We start from the raw sequence: 15678 nt of genomic DNA, 5'->3' as shown, positions 1-15678 counted from the left end.
CAGTAGGTGAATGCTTAAATAAACTGTGGTACATCCAGACAATGGACTATTACTCAGAGCTAAAAAGAAATGACCTATCAAGCCATGGGAAGACATGGAGGAAAGTTAAGTGAAAATTACTAAATGACAGAAGCCACTTTATTTATTTTATAATTATTCTTTTAACTAGGCTCCATGCCCAACGTGGGGCTTGAACTCACAACCGTGAGATCAAGAGTCCCATGCCCTATTGACTGAGCCAGCCAGGTAACCCCAGAAGCTAATTTAAAAAGGCTATATACTGTATGATTATAATTGTATGACATTCTGGAACAGGCAAAACTATGGAAACAGTGAAAAAAATCAGTGACTGCCAAGGTTTTGATGAATAGGTGGGCATAGAGGGCTTTAGGGCAGTGAAACTGTTCTGCATGATAGTATAATGGTGGATACATGTCATCAAACATTTGTCCAAACTCATAGTGTCCAACACTAAGAGTGAACCCTAACGTAAACCATGGACTTTGAGTGATAATGATGAATCAGTGTTGGTTCATTGATTGTAACAAATGTACCACTCTGGTGCAGGATACTGATGGTGCAGGGGCTCTATTTAGAGTTGGGGAAGGCATATATGGGAATTCTCCTTACTTTTTGCTCAGTTTTGCTGTCAAACTAAACCTGCTCTAATTATATGTATATATTAAACATTGTATTTGATATTTTATAAAGCACGCATCTGTATTCTTTTCTTATGGCAGGAATTCATATACTGTTTGGGTCTAATATGTTCAAATTTAAAAATGTTATTTGACAAATACCCACATTGATATTTTACTCCAAAGATAACTGTTTTTTGACTCTCAGATTCATGGGTCAGAAATCATGGACCTAATACACACACACACATACACACACACACACACACACACACAAGCTTTAGAGGAAATAAGTTTTCTAGGTGAACTGGAGGTAAACAGGTTTATTTTTGGATTTCTTAGGTCATTTAAGTATGCTCATTTGCTTCAAGACTCTCCGAGGAGAGATGTGGTATATAGTGTTTCTAATCTGAGTGATTAACCCCTTTATCAAAAAGCTTTTTATATGCCAAGTGGTCAGAAAATAAATTTGAGAAAACCACATTAAGGATAGGGAGACCAACTGTCCCAAAATTGGATGGTTGCACAATTCTCTCATTTCTACCACTCACAGAAACTGCACTTGTGAGGTTATTGTTTATATCCCCATTGTCAAATCTAATGATCGTTACTCAATTCCCATTTCTTCTTGTCGTAGCTGACGTGGTTGATCCTCTCCTTCCTGAAACTTTATTTGACAACCAGGTCATCACACAGTCTTATTTTATCCTACTGATGCCATATGATGAAGTTGGGGAATATACGTGAGGTTCAGTGGGGTGGAATCCGGAGCCGACGACCAAGAAAAATTCTTGAGGCATCTTTGGTGCAAAATGGTGGTTTATTAAAGCATAGGGACAGGACCCGTGGGCAGAAAGAGCTGCTGCCCCGGGGTTATGAGAAATGGCCCATTATATACCCTCAAGTTGGGAGGGGGTTAAGGATAGCGTAAGTCTCCAAGGAATTTTGGAAGCAAGGTTTCCAGGACCTTGAAGGGGCTAGCTACTGTTGGGAAAAGGTCATTTATTACCGTCTAATAAAACCTTAGTCATGAGACCCTTCAGATGTATATCGGTGGGCCATATGCTTGGGGGATGATTGCTAGTACGTATCTTGGGGGGTTAGAGATAAAGGAAGTTTCCAAAGGAGTTTTTATAGGTTAAAATAGACTTACGGGATCTTGGTGGAGGGGAGGGGGTCAGGCTAGAACTACCTTTTGCCCTTAGCAAAGTATTAACATTTAGGCAGCTGAGTTCCTACGGGAATGTCACCATGCCTGTTTCAAGGACTTGTCAATGGGCTGTAGGTAGTAAGGACTGTTTCTTTGTCCTTTAGGGCAGCCAGTAGTGCCTGAGGAATGTTGCATACATCCCATGGCAAGGGGTGGGGGGGGGTGGGGGGTGGGGGTGTTGCAGGGTGTCAGCTTCTGCTTTGTCTTCAGCTTGCCTTCCGTTCACTCATCACTACTACCTCACTTGCTGTTTCTGTTACCATGGTTGGAATTCCTTAACCTCTAAATGTTGAAAAGCCATGTAGCTTAGGTCCCAGGTTTATTCTTTACCCAATTTATGTTTATTCTCTTGGCAATCTCATTTAATGTAACTTTAAATGCCCATCTCTATCTGAAGATCCTCAAATGTGCATGTGATCTCATCATCATGACGCAAGACAAGAATAGAAAAAGAATTAAGAAATGTCATGTTTTATATTATGAAATTTTGTGTTGCGCATTCCTTTAAAATAGATATAGCAAATTGTATTTCCATTACATACTATCTGTGATGTTCAATTTTATGTGTCAACTTGGAGGGTGGTTTGAGATGAGATTAACGTTTAAATAGGTGAACTTTGAGTAAGCAGATTGCTCTCCAAAATGTGAATTAGTCTCATCCATTCTGTTGAAGGCCTGAATAGTAGAAAAAGACTGGCCTCCTTGAGAAGAGAGATTTCTCCAGCCAGTTGAGTTCAGACTTCATCTATACCATTACCTCTCCTGAGTCTCAGGCCTACTGGCCTACACCCCAGATTTGGACTTACCAGTGTCTATATTCACCCCATATTCATATCCAGTTCCTTAAAATAAATATCTTTCTATTCATATACACATCCTTTTGGTTCCATTTCTCTGGAGAACCCTGACTAATATGCCATCCGAAGATTCAAAGTAGAGCAAACAAACAAAAAAGGAGACTTACATTTATTTAATATTTCCTACTTAATTTTCAAAGCTCCGTTGATGTGCTTTGAAGTAAGCTGTCTTCTATGCAGCTGTGAGACCCCAGGCATACATCAAGAACAAAACATGAGCTCTTTTCTTTCACTGAAAACAGGCCCCACTTGGGGGTAAAAATATGCGCTCTACCATGAGAGAGACCAAAAAAAAGGTGCAAAACATCAACAATGAATGTGCTTATTCTGAAGAACAAAGCCTTTTGAGTGCTGTGATATTTAAGTGAGGAGAGAGTAATTTTAACCCATTTTGAGAATTTTGAGCTTGATAAAGAAGTCTATTGTCTTGAAGTCTTCAGTTTCTAGCTTTGGCTAACAGCAAGTATGGGAACAAGAAATTGCAGATATATTTATCTTGAAAAAAGTTTAGTTAGTGTTCCTTCTTAGAATTTTCTGGTTTTAGTATGTAATAATCACTCCTGGGCATATGTGAGGTGTCCAATATCTTTTGCAGAAGTATAATATAGATAACAGACCTCAACAAGAATATATAATTATTAGACTTTTGCTGTGATAGGCTCTTTGTTGAACATTAGTATCTATTATTTCACTTGGAACCCACACCCACATTGAGAAAAGTACCATTTTCCTCCCATTTACAAATGGTCAGTTAGAAAACTTATTAATGGTCATTGGTTAATTCCACTGATATTTCAGTTGAGGAACTAGGTTAAAAGCAGTTAGGTGAGTTGTCTAACGACTCATTGCTGGTTAATAGTAAAGTTGAGATCAAAATGCTGGCTAGTAATTAATATTGCTACAACTTGAGTGGTTTATAGAAAACCATTAAGGTGCCATGTATTTTGCATTATAGTAGGCTTTCTCAACTAGGATTTCTTGAAAGAATAAAACCTTACTGCCCTAAGGCATCCATTGTATTGTAGAGGAGGAAAAATAATTTCCTCTATCCTTCTAGGTTCTTGCCTGAGACCCCCCTGTAAAAAGACAGATTAAGACAGATTATGAGGAAGAAAACCAGGGGTGCCTGGGTGGCTCAGTTGTGAAGCGTCTGCCTTCGGCCTAGGGCATGATCCCAGGGTCCTGGGACTGAGCCCTGCATTGGGCTCCTTGCTCCCCTGGGAGCCTGCTTCTTCCTCTCCCACTCCCCCTGCTTGTGTTCCCTCTCTTGCTGGCTGTCTCTCTCTCTGTCAAATAAATAAATAAAATCTTTAAAAAAAAAAGAAAGAGGAAGAAAACCAAGTTTAAGAAGATGTATACTTCCTGTATATATGGGAAAGAACCAGGAGTGACTCTCTGAAATGGCCAAAGCCACCACTTTGAATACTTTCTCCAGCTAAAGACAAAAGATGTTTTGGGGGGACGCAGTTATGGGAGTATTAGGCAAAGCACAGAAAATGAGATTATGGTTGTTATGTAGAGTTAAGTCTTTATCTTCTCCATTGATAAGAGTTTCTAGAGATTTAAAGTTGTCCTTCTCTTCCAGGTAGGAAAGCCAGACAACCTTATAAATGGAGATTTCCCTTATAAATGTAAATTTCTCCTGTAAAAGGGTACTTGTACTCAATTTTCAGAGCTCCTGTGTTTACAGTTTCTTAAAAATAATCCACTCAAAATTATCCTTACGCCAAAGAGACATATTTGGGATGGCAAATTTGTTTCCCTTCAGTATGTGATGGATAAGATCAGCTCCTGTATGTCTAGAATGGTACTGGGTATATACTGTCTTTGAGAGAAATGAAAATCCTCGCTGAAGTAATTTTCTGTAGGATTTAATTCTCTTAGGCAACCATGGTTAAGAAAGGCTGTTGGATGATAGCTCTGAGACTTTGAAAAAGAAAAGCAACACCTGAGAATCTTGCTAAAAATAGGGATCCTTAAGACCCACTTTTGAGATTCTGATTTTATTAGGTTTGACATGAGTCCTAGGAATTGGTATTTAAAACATTGTCCCAGATCATTATAATATAGGTGAACCTCTGTGTTTTTCTTTTTTTGGCTTAAACAACAGCAATTTATTTTCTCACATTTCTGGCAGCTGGAAGTCCAGGATGAAGGTGTTGGCAGGTTTGGTTTCTTCCGAGGCCTCTCTCCTTGGAGAGCAGCTGGCCTCCTTTTTACTGTGTCTTCACGTGGTCTTTCCTCTGTGTGCATGCCTCTCTGGTGTCTCTGGGTGTGTCCAAATTTCCTCTTTTTATAAGGACACCAGTCAGATTGTTTTAGGGCCCACCCTTAGGGCCTCATTTTCAACCTAATCACCTCTTTTAAAGGCCTTATCTCCAAATACAGTCACAGTATGAGTATGGGGGGGTTAGGGCTTCAAAAAATTAATATTTAGAGGGACACAATTCAGCCCATACCACCTGGCTAACTCCCATTTATCTTTTATGTCTCAGTTTCAGTATCACTTCCTCAGGGGAGCCCTCTTGTCCGCCAGACTATGCTGGATCCCCTTGTTGTTCTTTCTCATAGCCCACACTTTTTATAAGTAGCCCTTATCGTGATCACAGTTAGGGTTATTGTGCTCGGTGCAGTCTCTTCCTCCAGCCCCAGCAACAAACTGCATGGAAAGCTCCGTGAAGGCAGTGGCCAAGACTGTTCACCACTGAGTCCCAGCACCTATGCCCTTGCCTGGACACAGTAGGCGCCCAAGTAGATACAGTATTGGATTATTGAATGAAGGAATAAATGGACAAAAAGAACTGGGAGGGCACAGTACAGGGGCACTGCGGCCCCCTCTCATTTTCCCTTGGTTAGTCTGGCCTCCCTTGTCAGATACTGAGAGCTTGAGTATGCTGGGAGGCTGACATTCCATCTCCTACACCTGGGCAGGGGAATCCAGAATTTTCCAAATATCCATGTTGTCATTGTTCCAGCCTCATAATGAATAACTGCCATTCCTCCCCAAGAACAAGGTCATCTCCCTGTAATCAACATAAAACCCCAAAGGAAGGAAACTAACAATATACCGACTCTGTACCAACCAATTATGTATCTTATTTTCACAGCAGCTCTGCAAAGCAAATAAAATTCCTATCTTCATGGTAATGCAACTAAGACACAGAGAGGTTAAATGCCTTGTCATGGTCATAAAAAAGGGTCGAGCTGAAATATGGATTCATGTATGTGTGGATCCAAAGGCCATGCTTTCTCTAACATACCAAACTTCAGTGGAGGTGAGTGTCATGGAGAACCATCCTTAGTCCTGAGTGCCACTGGGAGTGCCCATGACTGCCTCCCTGCTTGCCTCTCAAAGATGGAAGGTGTAGGTGAGGAGAACCTCTTAAAAAGGTGAGGGGGGGAAAAAGAGTATGAATAAACAAATGGGACCTCATATACTTCCATTTTATTCCTCAAACCCTTATTAAGTACCTATATCAGGCACAGGGGCTAGAGAGAAAAAAAAATTTTCTCTAAGATTTTATTGATTTATTTGAAACTCAGAAAAAGAGAACACAAGCAGGGAGAAGGATCAGAGGGAGAGGGAGAAGCAGGCTCCCCGCCGAGCAGGGAGCCCCACGCCGGGCTTGATCCCGGGACTCTGGGATCATGACCCAAGCCAAAGGCAGACGCTCAATCGACTGAGCCACCCAGGGACCCCCCAAATTTTTTAAAATTTATTTTGAAATAATTTTAGATTTACAGAGAAGTTGTAAAGATAGTCCAGAGTTTCTATACACCCTTCACTCACTTTCCCCTAATGTTAATATCTTACCTAACTATGGTACATTTATCAAAAACTAATAAATTAACATTGGTACATCACTAGTAACTAAACTACAGACTTCACTATTTTTTTCAGGAATTCTGATTGCATATTGAGAAATTTTTTCCTAGAAAGTTCACGGTCATAGAAAATGTTTCAAAGAAAAAGACCTTTGTTTCTTGACTGAGCAAATAGAAACATACAGTTTTGGTTTAGAGAGATGTATTAGGTTTAATTTTAATAACATGTACATATGTATGAGAATATGACTCTATATGAATTGTGAAGTTGACAATGTATAATCAGTGAATTATATAATATATAAAGAAAATGGTGATGCCGAGGAATGGAAGCAGAAAAATGTTCACCTTTAGCCCAGAAGGCTGACCTATAGCCTGCATAGTTTCAGTAAGTATCAAATACGCACTGGTTGCTACATCCTTAAAGGGTCTCATCCCTGCCTGTAAATCTCACCGATAGTTAATATTGAACTGAATGATAAGCACCAGAGAAATCTTGTGAAAGTAGTTTTACAAGTAGAAATTGAAGAAGACATTTATGATCTAATACTTCCTGCATGTCCCCTCCCACTAAGCATATAACCACCAGCTTCATACAGCAAAAAGTGCAGCTTTTTCTGCCCAAGGGTCCTGTCCCCATGCTACTTAAATAAATTTACTAAGCTGCACCATACAATGTCTCAAGAATTCTTTCTTGGCTATTGTGCTCCACAGCTCCGCAGCAGTGAGGTTCATGAGCTGGAACTTCTAACTTGTCCCTCCTGAACAGGTGTTTGCAAATGATGTGATTCCAGTGACACGATTGATAACAACAAAAACAGTGTCTGATATCTACTGAGAATATAGCATATGCCAGCTACGGTTCTTTTTATTTTACATTGTTTTATTATATTTTTTCCAACTTTATTGAGATAGGACAAATGAGATAGACAAATAGAAATTATATATATTTAGGTTGTACAATGTGATGTTTTTTTTGTACAATGTGATGATTTCATATACATATACATATACACTGTGAAATGATCACCACAATCAAGCTAATTGTGACACAGTGATTTGTAATAAGAAATACTCATTTGGCCCTCCACCTTGCTCCTGGCACAGAGTTCCCCAAATCCTTAGAATTCTCTGTGGTCAGAGTGATAAAGGTACCTTTTCTTATGCTAATGAGCTGGCTTCTGAAAAACCCTTGGGTAAACCTAAGGCGGGGAGCTGGTTGCCAAGGGAACGAACCCTGGGATTAGAAGGTTAAAACTCTTTTTTTTTTTTTTTTTTTTTTAAAGATTTTATTTATTTATTCGACAGAGAGAGACAGCCAGCGAGAGAGGGAACACAAGCAGGGGGAGTGGGAGAGGAAGAAGCAGGCTCATAGCGGAAGAGCCTGATGTGGGACTCGATCCCGGAACGCCAGGATCACGCCCTGAGCTGAAGGCAGACGATTAACCGCTGTGCCACCCAGGCGCCCCTAGAAGGTTAAAACTCTTAGTCCCTGCCACCCCTGGCCCTCTGCACCCACATCTCTGGGAGGGCAGAGGGGCTAGAGGTTGAATCAATCGACAGTGGCCCATGATTTAATCAATCATTCTTGTGTATTGAAGCCTTCATAGAGACCAAACAGGCCAGGGTTAGGAGAGCTTCCACGTTGGTGAACACATGGAGGTTGGGGAGTATGGCATACCAAGAGAGTCCCTGCCCTTACTTATCTCTTCCATCTGAACATTCATCAGTATTCCCCCTCATAACCTTTTACAGGAATCAGGTTAAGTAAACAGTTTTCCTGAGTTGTGTGAGCCACTATAGCAGATTAATCAAATCCGAGAGGGGGCCTGGGGAACCTCAGATTTATAGCCGATGTGTCAGAAGTATGGGTCAGAAGCACTGTACTTGTGATTGGATCTGAAGAAGAAGGGCACTGTTATGGGTCTGAGCCTTTAATCTGTGGGATCTGATGGTATCTCCAGTCATACAGTGTCAGAATTGAGTAAATTATGGTGAGACAGGGAAACTAAAAAGACCCCATGAAAAACTGCTTTTTGGCTGCTTTTCCTCCTTCTATTATTGCTAGGACCTACACCCCTGTCCTACACACGCCTTGTAGAACAGATAGTATATGTCCCCCTGGTAAAGGTCAAGGATATCCTTGGAGTCTTCCAGCCCAACAGATAACATCTAAGGAGTGACCGGGTGGGGTCGTCATGAAGGTTTTCCAAGACCACTGACTCATCAAGACCCCTGGTTCCAGGCTTAAGTGACTTATGGGGGACACCTAAACACTTGCCTTTGTTCCTGGATTACTAAGAAGACCTGTATGCCAGACCACCATCCTCAGTAAAAACTCCCAGGCCCCAAGCAAAGACAGATGCACTCTTCTTTTCTTTCTCCGTCTGTACCTACACTCTCTCCATATCTTTAATAAACTCTGCTCTCACTTCCTTTTGGCTCATGCTTGATTTCTATCGTGCATGAAGCCAAGAACCCTCTTCGCTGGTCCCAGGGGACCCGTCTGGGTCCTTGGGCCCAGCTAGCCTGCATCAGCAGGACACTCAGCTGGGATTGCAGAGAATTGCTTGGTGTGGGGAAAATCCTCAAAGTTGGTGAGCGGAAGTGCCAGAAGTGAACAGTTCTGTGCGAGTGTGTAAAAGTGTAAGCCAACGTGTGAGTGTGTAAAAGTGTAAGCCAACGTGAGTTCACTCCTTGGTGAATCAGAAACTGCACCAGGTCGCATAAAGAAAACTATTTGCAGCTAATAAGGAGATCACAAAAAATGTCTTCCAAAGCCATGACTCCCTGGGTAAGGGTGGATGGTTTCCTTTTATTTAGGGTTAGGATGAATATTTAGATAGGGAAGCCTTGTCATCTTATGTAGAGGTGGGCATAAGGTCACACATGTGCCTTAAGGAAACATGCCTATACATACATTGTATGTTATATAAATAAGGCTGAGGCCCCTCCTTGGGTGGAGATTTTAGTATTAGAGTGAGGTAAAGGTGATTGTAGGTCATTCTAGAGGTCACTCCATGGTCCATCTGCACAGATATGAGCCAGGGGTTAAGCTCAAACTGGTCTGGGTGGTCTGGGCTGGCTAGAGGTCTTGTCAGAGCAGTCACCATTGCTCGAGGGGGCAGTTTTCTTTTCCATTTAGGAGATAAACTGGAAAGAAGAGCTTAAAGAAAACTGCAAGACAAAGGTCAGTGAGTAAAGCAGGTGGGCTGTAAAGGTCAGGTCTTGGGGGCTAGCTGGTGACAAATGTAAAGGAGAAAGACACAGGAAGGAAACACTGGAGTTTTCCCAAATATTCAACTGGTGGCAGTGGTGAGTTTTTCTAACTCGTAATTATGTGCATCCATCACCTCGCATTGTTACCATTTTGTTTGTGTGTGGTGAGAACACTTAGGCTCTACTCTTTTAGCAAATTTCAAGTATACAATACAGTGCAATTAACCATAATCACCATGCTGTACATTAGATCCCCAGAACTTACTCATTTTATAAATGAAAGTTGATATGCCCTTTGACCACCCGCAGCCCCTGGCAACCACCATGCTACTCTCTAAATCTATGATTTCAACTTTTTTAGATTCCATATATGAGATCCTACAGTACTTGTCTTTCTGTGTCTGGTTTATTTTGCAGCTGCTGTTCTAAGTGTTTTACATGTCTTAATTTATCTAATCCTCAGAACACTTATCTCTGCAAATTAACATTAAAGTTGAAAATAAATTAATATTCATGAGGAAATGGCAACTGGTGGGTGGAAGGCAAGATGAATATTTTGCTCAGTGTTCAGTGAGTTGTGATGTTGGCTGGTGCTGGACTTTTGTTTATACCAAAGAATGAGAGAGCAGGAAGGTATTTATGGAATATCTTCTTCGTCTTCTGATTTACAGGTGAATGAACTGATTTCCAGAGGTGACAGGTAAATCACAAATGGTCACATAAAATTTCTGAAACACAGGGCTCAATTCTGGTACACTGTCATAATACCTTTTGCATAATTTATAGTTTCTCTCATCTCATTTATACAACCAAAGGGCAAGAAATAAATAGATCAATGGAATAGAGAGGAGAGCTTAGAACCAGACCTGTGTGGCAAAATGTGAAATATGATAGGTGGTCCACAGAAACATTGGGGGTCTCTGATACTGCTTCACAAGGTCTGTAAGGTCAGAAGCATTTCTAAATCTATTACAAATTAATAATTATTTTCAGTTTTAAGTTATAATAGTATAAATATTTTTTAAAAGATGTTATTTATTTATTAGAGAGCGTGAGAGAGAGAGGGAGAGAGAGAAACAGCACGAGGGGAGGGGAGGAGAGAGGGAGAAGCAGACTCCCTGCTGAGTGCAGAGCCCAACACGGGGCTTGATCCCAGGACCACCTGAGCCAAAGGCAGAGGCTTAACCAACTGAGCAACCCATGAACCCCAACTGTAAAAATATTGATAGATATAACCTACATAGACAAATGATTTTTAGTTTCCTCAACTGAAAGGTATAAAGGCTTGCTGAGACCAAAAATCTTGAGAATCACTGGGTTAATGACAAATTGCTTAGTTTGGGGAGAACTGGTTAATTTTTTAAGAAGAAATAAAGCTAGATGCTACATAATTTACAAAAGAAAACACGTGCAAGCACAAATCACTGTTATGTATTTTATAAGTAAATCCAGATGTCAAACAAAGTAGAGTGAATATATATTTATAGGAGGAAAATGGAAAAAGGGTTTGGGGCTTAAAGTAGGCAAAGAAAAGGGAAATGCTGAAGCGGACAAATGAGAGTGCCATGTCCTAAGTGCGTTAGTAATTCCACTTTCTGCAACTGAGGTTGCAATAAACCAGTAACAACAACAAAACGCAAGTCATGCTTTTGTTGAATTGAATCATGTGGTTTTAACTTCCCTTGAAACAAATGTCAGAGATTAGAAGACAAGATTCTGGTGTAAAAGTTACGAATCTGACTGTGCAAAAGTCTTACAGATGAAGACCTTTAAACATTTATAGCTAAATATTTATGACTTGAAGATAAGTGGTTCACCTACATATGAAAAACCTCACTCAGCTCCTCTTAATTTGCCGACAATCTGACGGTGAGGTTCTAGTCAAGGACTTCTACTATATATGATAATATCATCAAAACTCTCTCTTTATCAGTAAAAAAAAATCTCTAGCTCTTTACCAACATCGAGCAAACATCAATTTGTTTTCATACTAACAGAAACATTTTTATTTATTTATTTATTTATTTATTTATTTATTTTTAAAGATTTTATTTATTTATTTGACAGAGAGACAGCCAGCGAGAGAGGGGACACAAGCAGGGGGAGTGGGAGAGGAAGAAGCAGGCTCATAGCGGAGGAGCCTGATGTGGGGCTCGATCCCACAACGCCAGGATCACGCCCTGAGCCGAAGGCAGACGCCCAACCGCTGTGCCACCCAGGCGCCCCCAGAAACATTTTTTAAAAAGATTTATTTATTTTACAGAAAGAGAGAGAGAAAGTGAGTGAGGGTGAGCAGGGGGAGGGGCAGAGGGAGTCAGAGAGAGTCTCAAGCAAACTCCTGGCTGAGCACGGGAGCCCAACATGGGGCTCGATCTCACGACCCTGAGATCATGACCTGAGCTGAAACCAAGAGTCAGACGCTTAACTGACTGAGCCACCCAGGCGCCCCATACTAAGAGATATACTAATTAAGAGCAATACAAAGCAGAATGAAAAAAGGAATGAAAATTCAGAGGTAAAAAGGACTAGACTATGATAGATGTTGGTATTAGGAAGTTAAGTTTGTCCTATATTTTTGATCCTTTGAATAGTAATAAAATAGTTTCCTTAACATTTTAAAATTCAGTTTCATCTAAAAAGGAAGGAGTTAGCCTTTGTTAGCTCCTTCCATCTGACCCTAACCATTATGACCTCAGAAATAGAGTAATGGTATCCAAAGTAGAGGTTACAAAAGATCTGCTGGAGTGCAGAAGGAAAATAATAAAACTCTATTTATATTAAGTTTTTATCTTATTCTTTTACATTTCTATATGCATTTGAATGTTTTATATGATTTATTATATGTGTATGCATGTAACTATATATAAATGAAAATATAGTTAAAGGGAGTGTTTAAACATTTTTAACTAATGAGATAAATAATTTTTAGAGTTTGTGGGGCACTGAGCAGGGTATTTATATTCTTATTATTATTGTAGAATTTCATTTAGGGCATAGCTGGGTGCAATTGGGTTAACAATTCCAATTCCCCTGCCCAATGACCTTAGCTCCGCTCCAGCACATGAGAACATAGCAGAAAAATGGTCCCAGGTAAAAATGCTCATTCTGATCCTTGTAGCAAATGTAAGACAATATAGTTTCAAGGCCTGGTAGTACTCAGCTTTTCTTATTGATCTTAATGTGGTTCTTAAAGAAATCTTCTGTTATCTTATCCATGTTACACCTTGTTTTCTACCCCATCCTAGATTCATTTTAAAAAATATCTCCATGACATCACAGCCTTTATGTATGATTTTCATCGTTTTCTGTTTTGTTTGTTTTTTAACAGCTTTATTGATATACAAAAACCAAACATATTTAATGTGTACAATTTGATAGGTTTGGACATATGCAAACACTTGTGATACCATCACAACAATCAAGATAATTGCAATGCCTTCTGTTTTTAATTTCAAAGAAGTTTCATATTTGTAAAAAGTATGCAAATTAGAAAGAAGGGAGGGCAGAAATTAATAAATAATAAAGTTAGAAAGCACTGATTGAGAAAAGAGGCATAGGTGTCCATTTATGAATTAAAATAACTATTCCTAAATGATCTGGACATTGAACTAATATATGGAATATAGCCTCGGTCAAGATCTAAGGCTAATTCCTTTTTCAAATTAATGGGGACGAGTCTGCATGTACCCATGAAAATCTTGAGATACCACTAAATTACTTTCTAAATGTCACAGATACAGACACTAAGTTTTCATTTTGTTAGGTATGAGACATTTCCTTCTTTGTCAAGAACTATCATAAATTCAGGCTAAAACTAAGCAAATGCCAATCAAGATACATTATGAAGATAATAAGAGCCAAGGTATAGAAACTTATAGTTCTCCTGACAAAAATGTGATAGATTTGTTATTTTTCATGGAGTGCTTCACTATGTGTAGTGACTTAATATATGATTTTGCACAGTATCGCCTAAAACATCTCTGTCCCTTCCTAAGAACTTTAGATTGTAAGCACCTCAAGGACAGAGAGTAGGGCTTGTTAGATTTTATTTCCCCAGTGTCTAACACAGTGACCGGGGTATTACCAGCAACAGCTAAACACTTAATAAATATACTGGTTTAAAGAAAGGAAGGAAGGGAAGGAAGGAGCAAAGACCATTACTATTGGAAAAATGGTCACGGAGACACAAGTACATACAGCAAGGTTATAGCCGGATGGAGGGAAATGCTCAAATTAGTACTAAATCTCCCATAGGTTCTTTCTGGCAGAACCACAGATATACTGATGCATTGTCTGGTAGTGATTCTTAACATTAGGGCCACCCAAGGAGCTTATACTGACACCTGGGCCTCACCCCCGGACCATTTGTATCAGAATCCTGGGATTAGGGGCCAGGTATTGGTAGTTTTCAGAGATCCCTAGACAACTACGAGTCGACTGTGCAGCCAGGTTTGAGGACACAGACTTCCAAGACTTCCCAGAAATGTTTTGCTGCATTTCACTCTTTTACTTTCTCATGGGTGTTCTTATCCGAAGTAATTCCCCTTTCAGCAATCAGCAGTGTTGGTGTTATTTTACTCTGCTTTCAGTGGTGTGTCATTTTGGAAGGTCTTGTTCATCTTCATGTTCTTGTTTCAAATGCTGTCTGATTTTTCCTCATCATCTGTTTTAGAACAAGAATTTCCTGTGCTCCATCCTGTGGCAGAGACACATGTTGGCACTACAAAGCAGTGATCTGAAGGGTAATAAATATGCACGACGAAAGAAACGAAGTCATTTTCATCAGGACTCCAAAATGTTAAGTAAATCCTCCTTTTGCTTCTGATACTGGGGAAGAGGCTGTCCTGTCAAGGTCCATCGGAGAATTTCCCCTGAGCCTGCAGTTTGAGAATTTGAAGATCTAAAGAGTGGAGTTCTTCCTTACACACTGTAATTTGTCTTTTACCATACAAGAATTACTTTGATTTCACTTTGTTAAATGGAAGCCTGTACAAAAATTGATACCTCTGTGTTTTGGAAGTGTGCACATGGCAATTCTGAGAGTATAAGTGGATAGCTTTCAAGTAAACTCTTAGTTGGAAGTACGGGTGGGTTGCCAGATTAAAATTTCCTTCAATTATAAACAAAGTATCCATGGACTGAATGTGAAATACAGGAAAAATAATTCTACGGGTGCCTGGGTGGCTCTGTCAGTTAAGCGCCTGCCTTTGGCTCAGGTCATGATCCCAGAGCCCCACATGGGGCTCCTTGCTCAGCAGGGAGCCTGCTTCTCCCCTGCCTGCTGTTCCCATTGCTTGTGCTTGTGTGTTCTCTCTCTCTCTGTGTCAAATATATATATAAAATATAAAAAAAAAAAAAGAATTCTAATCGTCAGAAATACAAATCTCAATTCCAAAATGAATTTTTTTGACCAACAAATACTAGATGGTATAATTTTATATCTTTATATAGAAATGTTTTTTTTTTCTTTTGCAGAGTTGCCTTTTTCCTTATAAGTATTATTTGTTTAAAATTATGATTGAACAATAACAATTATGTGAGGACGTTTGCTGCATGTAATGGTTTCTATCAGAGTATTTTACAGGTAGGTTTTCAACCCCATGAGAACTAATGCTCCAATTTAAAAACACATATTTTATCACCCTAAAATAAAATTCTTAGGTAATTTAATCTAGCTTCAACATAATTGTGTATGTGTTAATACCCTAAGTATAATGTAAAAAGAAAAATAAATTCATAATAAAAATATTATGCTTTTTTTCCTCAGCACAACCAGACTGGAAGACCTAATGACTATAGTCAGATGCTTGTTCTTACGCTGAGAATTACTGTGTATACAAGTATTGCTGGAAACAATAGTGCGGTTGGGGGGAGTTCATAGTGATTGGCATATTCTCAGATGATACAAATCTTTGAAAATGGTGAACCG

Source organism: Ursus arctos, chromosome X, assembly GCF_023065955.2.
Source record: "Ursus arctos isolate Adak ecotype North America chromosome X, UrsArc2.0, whole genome shotgun sequence".
Classification (NCBI taxonomy): Eukaryota; Metazoa; Chordata; class Mammalia; order Carnivora; family Ursidae; genus Ursus; species Ursus arctos.
Note: the sequence above shows the minus strand (reverse complement) of the source record.